The sequence below is a fragment of the Triticum urartu genome, chromosome 3A (assembly GCF_056163025.1).
Source record: "Triticum urartu cultivar PI428250 chromosome 3A, HENAU_Tu73, whole genome shotgun sequence".
Taxonomy (NCBI): Eukaryota; Viridiplantae; Streptophyta; class Magnoliopsida; order Poales; family Poaceae; genus Triticum; species Triticum urartu.
This window is the reverse complement of record NC_141875.1, coordinates 120873796-120886105: the sequence shown is the minus strand read 5'-3', so window position 1 is coordinate 120886105 and position 12310 is coordinate 120873796. Positions and strand designations below refer to the sequence as shown.

The following is a 12310-nucleotide window of genomic DNA, read 5'->3' as shown; positions in this document are numbered from 1 at the left end:
AATAGATAAGATTTTCTTTGAACAACGTCATCTGCTTAAACACAACTTGCCTATTGAAACTCTAGCAGGTCCTCCTCCACCTAAAGGTGATCCTGTGTTTGAATTAAAACAATTGCCAGACACTCTAAAATATGCTTATCTCGGTGAAAAGAAGATACATCCTATTATTATTAGTGCTAACCTTTTAGAACATGAAGAAGAAAGATTATTGAAAGTTCTAAGTAAGCACCGAGCTGCTATTCGATATACTCTTGATGATTTAAAAGGCATTAGTCCCACTCTATGTCAGCACAAAATTAATATGGAACCTGATGCTAAACCCGTTGTTGATCACCAATGTCGGTTAAATCCAAAGATGAAGGAAGTGGTAAGAACGGAAATCTTAAAGCTTCTGGAAGCAGGTATAATCTATCCTATAGCTGATAGTAGATGGGCAAATCTTGTTCATTGTGTCCCTAAGAAAGGAGGTATAACCGTTGTTCCTAATAATAAGAATGAACTTATTCCACAAAGAATTGTTACAGGCTATAGAATGGTAATTGATTTTAGAAAATTAAACAAAGCAACTAGAAAAGATCATTACCCTCTGCCTTTTATTGATCAAATGCTTGAAAGATTATCTAAGCACACACACTTTTGCTTCCTTGATGGATATTCTGGTCTTCATAAATACTTGTTTCTCAACCTGATCAAGAAAAGACCACTTTTACTTGTCCCTTTGGAACCTATGCTTATAGACGTATGCCTTTCGGTTTATGTAATGCACCTGCTACCATTCAAAGATGTAAGACTGCTATATTCTCTGACTTTTGTGAAAAGATTGTTGAGGTTTTCATGGATGATTTCTCTATTTATGGGAAGTCTTTTGATGACTGTTTAAGCAATCTTGATCGAGTTTTGCAGAGATGTGAGCAAACAAATCTTGTCTTGAATTGGGAGAAGTGTCACTTTATGGTTAATGAAGGCATTGTCTTGGGTCAAAAAAAATTTGAAAGAGGTATTGAAGTGGACCAAGCTAAGGTTGATGCAATTGAGAAAATGTCATATCCTAAAGATATAAAAGGTATTCGTAGTTTCTTAGGTCATGCTGGTTTCTATAGGAGATTTATCAAAGACTTTTCTAAAATTTCTAGGCCTCTTAAGAATCTTTTGCAAAAGGATATCCCTTTTGTCTTCGACGATGATTGTTCAGAAGCCTTTGAAACACTCAAGAAAGCCTTAATTTCTGCACCTATTGTTCAACCACCTGATTGGAACTTGCCTTTTGAAATTATGTGTGATGCTAGTGATTATGTTGTTGGTGTTGTTCTAAGACAAAGAGTTGATAAGAAACTGAATGTTATTCATTATGCTAGTAAAACTCTGGACAGTGCTCAAAGAAATTATGCTACTACTGAAAAAGAATTCTTAGCAGTTGTGTTTGCTTGTGATAAATTTAGACCTTATATTGTTAATTCCAAAGTAACTGTTCACACAGACCATGCTGCTATTAAATATCTTATGGAAAACAAAGATGCTAAACCTAGACTCATTCGATGGGTTCTCTTGTTACAAGAATTTGATTTACATATCATTGATAGATAAGGAGCTAAGAACCCAGTAGCTAATAATTTGTCTAGGCTTGAAAATTTGCCTGATGACCCACTACCTATTGATGATAGTTTTCCTGATGAGTAGTTAGCTGCAATAAATGTTGCTCATAATACTCCTTGGTATGTTGATTATGCTAATTACATTGTTGCTAAATATTTACCACCTAGCTTTACATACCAACAAAAGGAAAAAATTCTTATATGATTTAAGACATTACTTTTGGGATGACCCACTTCTTTATAAAGAATGAGTAGATGGTATTATTAGATGTTGTGTACCTGAGCATGAACGGGGACAAATCCTATGGAAATGTTACTCCGAAGCTTATGGAGGACATCATGCTGGAGATATAACTACTCACAAGGTATTGCAATCTGGATTTTATTGGCCTACTCTCTTCAAGGATGCCAGTAAGTTTGTCTTATATTGTGATGAATGTCAAAGAATAGGTAATATCGGTAAGCGTCAAGAAATGCCTATGAATTACTCACTTGCTGTTGAACCATTTAATGTTTGGGGATTTGATTATATGGGACCTTTTTCTTCCTCTAATGGGTATACACATATTTTGGTTGTTGTTGATTATGTTACTAAATGGGTAGAAGCTATTCCAACCAGTAGTGCTGATCACAACACCTCTATTAAAATGCTTAAGGAAGTTATTTTCCCAAGGTTTGGAGTCCATAGATATTTAATGACTGATAGTGGTTCACACTTTATTCATGGTGCTTTTCGTAAAATGCTTGCCAAGTTGAACTTAGCAATAGATAAATAAAATTAATTTTGCAAAAGACTGTTAATAGGTCCAGGAAGAATTGGTCTAAGAAATTAGATGATGCACTTTGGGCTTATAGAACAGCGTATAAACATCCTATGGGTATGTCTCCATATAAAATGGTTTATGGAAAAGCTTGTCATTTGCCTCTTGAGTTAGAACATAAAGCATATTGGGCAATCAAAGAACTCAATTATGATTTCAAACTTGCTGGTGAAAAGGGGTTATTTGATATTAGCTCTTTAGATGAATGGAGAACCCAAGCTTAAGAAAATGCAAAATTATTCAGAGAAAAAGTAAAAAGATGGCATGACAAAAGAATCCAAAAGCGTGAGTTTAAAGTAGGAGAATATGTTCTTTTGTACAACTCTCGTTTTAGATTCTCTGCAGGAAAACTCCTCTCAAAATGGGAAGGCCCCTATGTTCTCGAGGAGATTTACCGGTCTGGAACTATCAAAATAAATAACTCCAAAGGTACTAACCCGAAGGTTGTCAATGGGCAACGAGTAAAGCATTATATCTCAGGTATGCCCATTAATGTTGAAAGTAATGTTATCCAAACTTTGACACAGGAAGAACACATAAAAGAGTCCTTCCGGAAAACTCCAGAATCATGAAAATAAGGAGGTACGTGATACGGTAAGTAAACGGACTCCAAAAAATCCACAAAAATATTTTTTATCAGTTTTGGAATATTTAAAAAAATTGGAAATAAAGAAACATCCAGGAAGCGTACCCTGGTGGGCACAAGACACCAGGGCGCGCCCAGGTGGGTTGTGCCCACCTGGGACACCTTCTGTACTCCGTTTTTCTTCCGTATGTATGTCCTCCAAGATAAAAAATCTATATATACTTTCCGAACTTGTTGATCACCGTATCACGGAGAAATCCTCTGTTCTTGTTTCTTGCTATTTTCTGCGTAGATCTGAAAATATGTCTTCCCAAGACTCTGAGGGTGAGAGCTATGTTGTCGATCTCATCGCAAACCCCAAATCCTATGGGGATGAGGGGCACTATAGCTGGACCTCCGAAGAAGATGAAGATGAATCGGTTCCTCCCCGGTTCAAAAACGAAAGCATGGAGGCATTATGCAAGAAAATAATAAAACTCGAGATAGATAATGACGAGTTGAGGATAGATAATTTTATTCTCCATCGGAAACTGGAGGAAGCAAAGAGTAAACCCTCCACCTTTTCACCACCACCACTGCCATGGAAATCCGAGGACAAGACTTCTTCATCACCACCTTCATCTTTACCACCGCCATAATCTTCAACACCAAAAGAGAACCGAGTATCGGGTATGGGCACTCCCCTTGGCTTCCGCCAAGATTGGGGGAGGTGCCCCGGTATCGTATCACCCCACTATCCTTTTTCCCTTTACTTATTTTAGTTCGATCCTTTGCTTTAGATGAATAAAAGTTTAGTTCGATCCTTTCTTCTTTGAGAGTTTGCTTAGTGGTCTATCCTTGTAATCGTGTGCAAGTTATATAATAAAGTTAGTTTGAGTTTTTGCTTTCTTTACTTTCATGTTGCAAATTAAAGAAAATAAATAAGAAAGAAAAGTACAAAGGAAATAAAAAAACAAAGGACAGAAATAAAGGAAATATCATGTACTAATCCTACGGCAGGTGCTGACACCACATAAGGAAAAGTATAAGTAGAAAATTTTATTAGAGATTGACAAACATAGCATTAGTCAATGATGCAACTGATGAAACAATTAATAAGGGAAGAGAAGATTCACATGTAAATATACCCTAGAAATCTTTTGTTATTATGAGTCCTCATCAAAAAATTATATGCCAAAATTGTTGACGTTGGACAAGGAAGACAACTTAATGGTTTATGTTTATTTATATTCACACAGAAGTCATATTGTCATAGATCCTTTAACATGTGGTGCTTGCCCCCTATCTTTGCTAGCCAAAAAATTCCGCACTGAGTAGAGATACTACTTGTGCATCCAAAAACCCTCAAACCCAAATCTTATTTTCAAGTGCCACCATACCTACCTAGGGATTAAGCAAGTTCCCTCAAGTAAGTTGTCATCGGTGCAAAAAGGCAATAAAAATTGCTTCTAAAAGTGTGAGATCATTTAGTGTAAGAGAAAATTGAGCGTTGCACGAACTTGTGATGGTGAAGAATAAAAGCGACAGACTGCATAATAAAGGTTGCTATCACAAGGGGCAATGTAACGTGACGTTCTTTCGTACTAAGGGGTTGAGCATACAAACAAATAAGCGCATGGCAACCTCTGCTTCCCTCTGTGAAGGGCCTATCTTTTACTTTTACTAGATGACCCGTTGCGCCAAATGGCGCAGAGACCTGCTGCAGACATGTTGTCGATGAAAATAGTTTCATGCTGCAAGAACCTTCAACGAAATCATGCTATTTTTTAAACATGTTTATTACGTTGTTAAATAATAGTCTAGGAAAAGGGAAACTTTGCATAATATGAATATCTCAGTTTGAAAATATGGGCACTATGATGAGAGAGTAAAGTTAGCATGGTTGTATTTTTTTAGCAAGTTTGGAAACATGGTTATCATGATGAGAAACCTGGCCATGCATGTTTTTCCTAAAAAAAGAGGGAAAAGATAAGAAACCTAAGAAAAAAAACATGTCTTTGTTGTGCATATACGGAGATATAGGGATCAGGAGGTATTAGGATAGCCCATATGTTATTTAGCCCAACCCACGTAGAGCGATGCATGTGGCCCGTGAGGAGCTGAATAAGAAGCGGCAGGGGACGGAGCGAGCAAAGACTGTCTATCCCCTTCCTTCCTTTCTCGGTTCGTTAGCTGGGTAACAAATGGCGCAGAGACCCACTGAATCCATGTTCAGCATGAAAAGAAATTACATGTTTTAGTTCTTTTAGTAGCGGGCAAGCATATATGATAACAAATTTAACCCCTTTAATAAAAATAGAGACTTGTCATCTACAATGAGATATACCTACAAATTTTAATTTGGTAGTAGAGTCCCATTTCAAGACCATGTCATGTTGAAAAAATGAGTATTTTTCAGTAATCTCCCATTGCGCCAAATTGCGAACACACCATACGTGCTTTGAAAATATTCCATTTATCAGTGTTGAGCAAGCACATATGGTTACTATTCTAACCACTATATAAACAAAATGAACGGGTGCTTGTATAAGGGTAACCAAAGTTCAAAAGAAAAAAGTGTTATATGTGTTGTTTTTCCGATGATTTGGGTCTTGGAACACCTGAATAGGCAAGCACAGTATTGCAAGTAAGAAAATGTGAAACATTGCTAATAACTTGCCTCATATACATGATAGTTTTAGGCCATACAAGCAGTGGGGAAAAGAAAAGCGGTCTATATGTGATGAAGCAAGCCTAAGTCAAATAGGTAATGCCCATACAACCAAATTCATTACAATGGATGGATTTCAGTCCTAAAACTGGAAAGTAAATATGCATAACAGAAGTGAATCGTAGAACGTGGTTTATACAACTTCATGAATATACTTAATATCCTGGCAGCACCATATCCATACTACTTGAGGAAGTAAATAATCAAATGACAATCACACATGAGTTGTAGGGTTTTATCGTTTCCACTTTACAATCCGAACAAAACTATATAGTTGATCTGCAAGTAATTACATGACACGACAATGGCTTCGACAAATATCCATCTTTTATGGCATAAACACATATATATTGATTACAGTCAGTAATGAGAAGTGATGGTAGCTCACTCTATAACATCGTCCACACCAGGAAAATATGGTAAAGCAGTTAGATCCCACGACAAATATGATGTGAAAATCTTGGAAATAGAACTATCTAGAGAACAAACTTACATGTAAAGATGTGTTATGGCCTATGAAAATGGAATAGTGTTATGTCACACTATTTGGCTATTGCTATAGAAAAGCTGCTGCAACAATAAAAAGAAAAACTAAAAAATTGTGCTTATGCGCAGTATAATGCCTGGTCATCAATATTTTGCATCAAATCTCAGCAAATTCTCTAAATACATATATCAGGAACTTCTTCTAATACTCTAGTAACATAATCTAAATTAGCCGATGTGGAATCCTTCAGAACTAATCAGCCGACATAAAGCCGGTGAAATCAATAACATAACAGAACAATAATTAAATGCTTAGTTTTACTTAAAGGTATTTTATTTACATATCTATAAATCCATCGGCGCCTGACATTATCAAACTATAATAATCAGTATGCCACACTACACATTTATTTAACTTGCAATAAAACTTCAACAAACATATCAACTAATGGTAACTGGTGTATGCCACGCAGAGAAAATTGCACTCTGGTAGAGCAACGACATGCTAGAAGCTGACAAAAGTATTACAAATTAACAATAAATAATAGATAGCTCCATCAGTACCCACCGTTGTTGGCACTATCAAATTAAAATTCCATATCTATTAGAAAACTGACAAAGCTTGAGGGCCTCTTAAATATGAAGAAATGGCATATGCAGAGGGACCATACATACTGATTAAGAAAACTCACTTTTTAGCAACCAGACTCCCTTCATTCAACGAAGGAGAGGTGGGGGCATGGTCTTGGGATTTGGGCTCTAGAGCAGTAGGGCTGAAAATAGAGAAACCATACACATCATAACGATGATGTACTTCAACAGCCATGCATAGAGCAACACATCCTCGGCACCCTTCTCTTTGCCACCGCCAAACAGGAGCCGGTGGTGAGGCGTCAGCCGGCCGGCATCACCTCTCCCACTTCGCCGCAAATCTGTTAGCAATGCCTGACCTCTGCCCACCCTCGTATCCCCTCTCCTCTGCAATGGCTTGCTCTCTCCTTGATCTCAACTAATACATCAGGAAATATAAAGAATTAGTCCATAAGCATCAACTGTACTGATGCAGCAGACACAGCTTCATATTATGGATTTTAAGTTCATCGTACTTTGTTTGGAAAAACATTAGAATTTCATCAAAGGAAACAGTTTAAACTTAACTGTATTTGCTAGTCTTGAATTAAATTATCTCTGTGGGATTGACAAAAATATGTCACCATTGAAACCAACGTATGGCTGCAAATGTTAATATCCTAGAATCTGCACTGCATCCAGTAACTTTCTCAATGGTATATATTTTGGAAAACTGAAATGACATGTGCATATTAGGTGAAACTTGCAGGATTATGTGCTAACTATATCTATTTTCCATGACCTGTAGTGCTATGATTCCTTTTTGGTAGATGACGGTTATCCAGTAGCGCTAATACAGAAGAAAGGTTTAAACGAACAATGGTCGGGCAAAGCAACACCGGGGGGGGGGGGGGGGGGGGGGGGGGGGGGGGTTGATTGCTTACATATAAAACACGGGGAGGTGCTTGCTTGCTTCACCTCACCTGAATTTTGAAAAGGTTTTTCTATTATTATTGTGTTGACACTATGACAGCATGTTTACGCTAGGATAAAATCTTGTCAAAATTATCTGTCTAGTTCAAACAGGATATCAAGTTCAATAATATGACAACGATAGTTTATCATCTGCTATTATTATGCTATATGACATGAAGTGTACACGTTTAACTGGGCAAAACAAAACTTACACAGGATCGGCAAAATTTTGCCCAGAGCCTTCCTACTCGTCCTAGGCACCTCCCTGCCTCTCTCTCTCCCCTAATCAGGCTAATAAAAATATAGACCCAAGTTGTATATGAATCATCCTAATCAACAGCAACATGATTTACATCGTTCCTGTAAGAATTTTATAGCTTGCAAAGCAGCCTGCTCATAGGCGGACAGTGCCCCCGTACCGCCAGTTGCCCAGAAGAACACCCTATCTGGCGGCAGGGAGACACTGATTTGGCTCCACCCCAACAAGCACAACCCCATCGTCAATAATCTCACACACGCATGAAAGAGCGGGCAAACAAAACTGAGCCACCAGGGTCTAAAAATGGGATCACAAATGACACAGCAAGGCACATGCTAGCACAGGAAGCAGTATAAATGAAATAAACAGCATAAGAAACCGAAACAAACAAATAAAGCACGCACGCAACACTGTTACTGAAACACCTAAAGCTCAACTCAACTACATTTGAACAATAGCATTGCTGCCTTGTCGGCTATCTGTATACTTGTGAAATTATATCAATTTTTATAAATTGTTATCGGAGTACTTGTTGTCAATGAGGAAAATATTCCATGGTTAGTACCTATATGCACACGACATTCATGCAAATAAAGAATGCAGATTAGAGCCTTGATCACCACATTCGCTTCAAGCTAGCTACAAAATTCATATAGAATTATAGATTGCCATATGGGTAACATCCATGGATATATAGTTGAGCCTGCAACCTAAACACTGGGTTCACAGCAGAGTAGTCATTAAGGGCCACAATAAATAGCAAAAGCATATCATAGATGCATCAAGTACTGATGCATGTAATATCTATAGTCCAGGGATATAAAAAGTAGCTGCTTCAGACCATGTGTGCTAGTTAGCTTGACAAAGTTAATTTTTCTTTGGTACCAAACACCTATCCTTGCCTAGCGAAGGCCAATAATTTGTTCACTTTGGAACCAAACACACACTAAATCAACACGCATAAACTGGTTGAGTTACGGATGTGCCAAATAATTACTACAACACAGTAGCTCTGAAATTATTTCACAGGGAGTGAATAAAAAAAGAATCTACTCAGAAGGAAAAAAGAATCATAGCCCATTCATACATAACTGTATATATAGATTCCTAGCCAAAAATTACAGCCTATACTAATACTGTAATACATGATTGGATATCAAGATCATCGGGATAAATAGTTTCCTTATAGAATCACGTATGGTTGTGCAGCTAATTAAACATCTAGATAAATATAAAGGATATAGCTTCTTTTCATTTGACAATCTCCCGTAATCAACCACACTTGTAATATCTTGAAAGGAGTTTGTGCCTGTAATTGGGAGGGTCTTGTGAAATGTTTAATCTAGTTATCCTTGCCTTCCTCTGTAGATAACCAGGTGCAGTACTGATCAAACAAAAAAAATATTCACAAGAAATGAAAAGAGGGTGCAACATTGCAAATAAAAAATAGACCAGACAGAAAATCAAAAGCTTGTAGACACAAACACAAATAGTTGGTACCCAGATCTTTAGATCGGAAATGACTTAGATTTATTTTTTCCTTAGATTGCAAGGATTAGATCATTAGATTAGTTAGTACTGCTCACAAAAAGGTCCAAGTGCAAGTACTCACACGCCAATGGAAGGTAGACTACATGCACGATGACACACGACCTGCTCTATTTTCTTCATGCTTTTTGCTTCATTCCCATACAATGCCTGAAACCAGCAAGCACCAGGATGGTGATTAGAACTCTGAATTTACACGCAGATTAAGGAGAAACACACACAAAGCTTTGATACAAAGTTCAGTTAGGGTCCTCTCCGAGGAAAAGGTAGCCCCTCCTCACCATCATCCTTCTAGAAAGTGCATAAACTAGGACTTATAATTAAGAAATTGCCACACATCAGTAAGCACGCACACATCACACACGCTGCAAGTAAGGCAGAACCGCGAGAGCAGAGACGATATGTCACGGTGGTGACCTGCACACCTCATGTGGAGTATGGAGAGGAGGGAGAGGCCTACCTGGCTGGTGTCGCTCTTCCAGGGCATGGACCGGCGAAAGAAGGCGGCAGCGCAAAATCCTTCATGGGGTCGCGCACCGGAGGTGGGGGTCGATTGGCTGGCCATGGACGTTCTCATCCCATCTCCATGGCATGTCTCCTCTCCTTCCTTCTCTCCTGCAGGGACGGATCCATGGGGTCGCTCTCTGCCTGGAGGTTCCTGCCGCCGCCGGAGAACCTCGACTCCATGCCTGCACGCCTCGTATCCGTCGAGATGGGTGAGATGCGGGAGGATGGAGGAGGAAGCGAGCCTGGAGGCGGCTTGGGGACCGGAGCGCTGCAGCTTCGACCCAGATGCCCCTTGCCCCTATTGTCGGCGTCTCCCCAACCCAGTGGGGAATGCGCCGACTGGATCTCCAGCCTGGCTGCTCCCCCACGTCCGGAGGAGCTCGTCGTCACCTCGCATCGATTGATCCACCGTTGGGCGCCCGGATCTCCTCTTCCTTATTCGGATCCTGGTCTGCTGCTTCGCACTATGGAGGGGCGTGCCTCCTGAAGAGGCCATGGCGGCAGCGGGGAGGCGGTGTGGCAGGTGGAGGCGGCCGGCGCGTTGGGGGAGGAAGAGAGGGAGAGTGGAGGCGGCTGCATCGATTTGGGAGTGCTGGAAAGGGTAGGGTTTGTGCGGGGCGGTGACCAATGGGTGTGGCTCTCGCACGATCTCCCGCAAATGGCGTGACGTGCACGCGGCGTGCAGGGACAGGGTGCGCACGCACCACGAAACGGTTGACCCAGCCAACCAACACATCACATGAGCCCCCACGTCATTGACCAATGCGAGGTTACCACGCGGTGAAAACGAGCAGCGCAACCATCCAACGTTTCAGATCACGCAGAAAACTATGTTGACCACCATCCAATGGCCAACGAACCAGAAAATCGAGGGAGCCACCTGGGAGCGAGTTGGCCAGCCTCTATATTGTTTAAAATGTATTTATTTTTATGCAAAGAGTCAAAGTTTTTCTTCTATTCCTTTTTATTTTTCTTTTTTGGCAAGCATCATGTGGAGAGGAAAGATCTAGACACATATGTCCTGTTAAATATAGATAGCATGAGTTATTATTGTTGACATCACCCTTGAGGTGAATACGTTGGGAGGTGAAACTATAAGCCCCTATCTTTCTATTTGTCCGGTTGAAACGTTTTGCTCATGTGTATGTGGTGAGTGTTAGCAATCATAAAAGACTATATGATGGCTGAGTATGTGGACTTGCCTAAAGGCTCCAATACGTGACCCTTCCTGAAAAGAGGATGAATTGTAGTTGCAAAGTTGACTGAGAACATAGTTTGTTGCTTTCTAATAGAGTTTTTGCTTGAGACTTCGATTGTGTGATGAATTGTTACTTATTTATGAGAAGTATATGATAGAAGTTCTATGATAAAGTCTTATGTTTATTTTTATTGCTGTTATAATAATCAACATGATGCTTCTATGTCCGTATTTTGATTTTATCGACACCTCTCTCTCAAAGCATGTGGACATGTTTTTTGATTTCGGTTTTCGCTTGAAGACAAGCGAGGTCTAAGCTTGGGGGAGTTGATATGTCCATTTTGCATTATGTTTTCTACTGTTATTTATAATGTTTTTATCCATAATGATGCTTCTTGGAGTAATTCTAATGCATTTTCTCTCATAATATGCAAGGTATACACAAAGAGGGAGAATTTCGGCAGCTGGAAATCTGGACCAGAAAAAGCTACGTCAGTCTACCTATTCTGCACAACTCCAAATGAGTTGAAACTTCACGGAGAATTTTTATGTGATATTTAAGAATTGTTGGAGCAAATAACTACTAAAGGGGGCCCACCAGGTGGGCACGACCCACCTGGGCGCACTAGGGAGCCAGACGCGCCCTAGTGGGTTGCTCTCACCCAAGCCCACCTCCGGTGCCCATCTTCTGGTATATAAGTCATTTTTACCTAGAAAAAATAAGGAGAGGACTTTCGGGGCGGAGTGTCGCTGCCTCGAGGCGGAACTTGGGCATGAGCATTTTTTCCCTCCGGCGGAGCGATTCTGTCGGGGGAACTTCCCTCCCGGAGGGGGAAATCATCGTCATCATCATCACCAACAACTCTCCCATCTTGGGGAGGGAAATCTCCATCAACATCTTCAACAGCACCATCTCATCTCAAACCCTAGTTCATCTCTTGTGTTTAATCTTGTTACCGGAACTATAGATTGGTACTTGTGGGTGACTAGTAGTGTTGATTACATCTTGTAGTTGATTAGTATATGGTTTATTTGGTGGAAGATTATATGTTCAGATC

General features: G+C 39.8%; 1 long non-coding RNA gene across 3 annotated transcripts; it reads right to left on the bottom strand.

Moving 5' to 3' along the window:
- Positions 1-6671: 6671 nt before the first annotated feature.
- LOC147978878 (uncharacterized) lies at positions 6672-10720 on the bottom strand. 3 transcript variants are annotated; one of them, XR_015618368.1, is made up of 4 exons: positions 10008-10719; positions 8565-9697; positions 7710-7748; positions 6672-7204 (listed from the first exon to the last, which is right to left on the bottom strand). It is a non-coding gene; the product is annotated as an uncharacterized LOC147978878 (long non-coding RNA). The 3 variants fall into 3 exon arrangements; XR_015618367.1 differs by having other exon boundaries at positions 7710-9361; positions 9612-9697; positions 10008-10718; XR_015618365.1 differs by having other exon boundaries at positions 7710-9697; positions 10008-10720.
- Positions 10721-12310: the final 1590 nt, after the last annotated feature.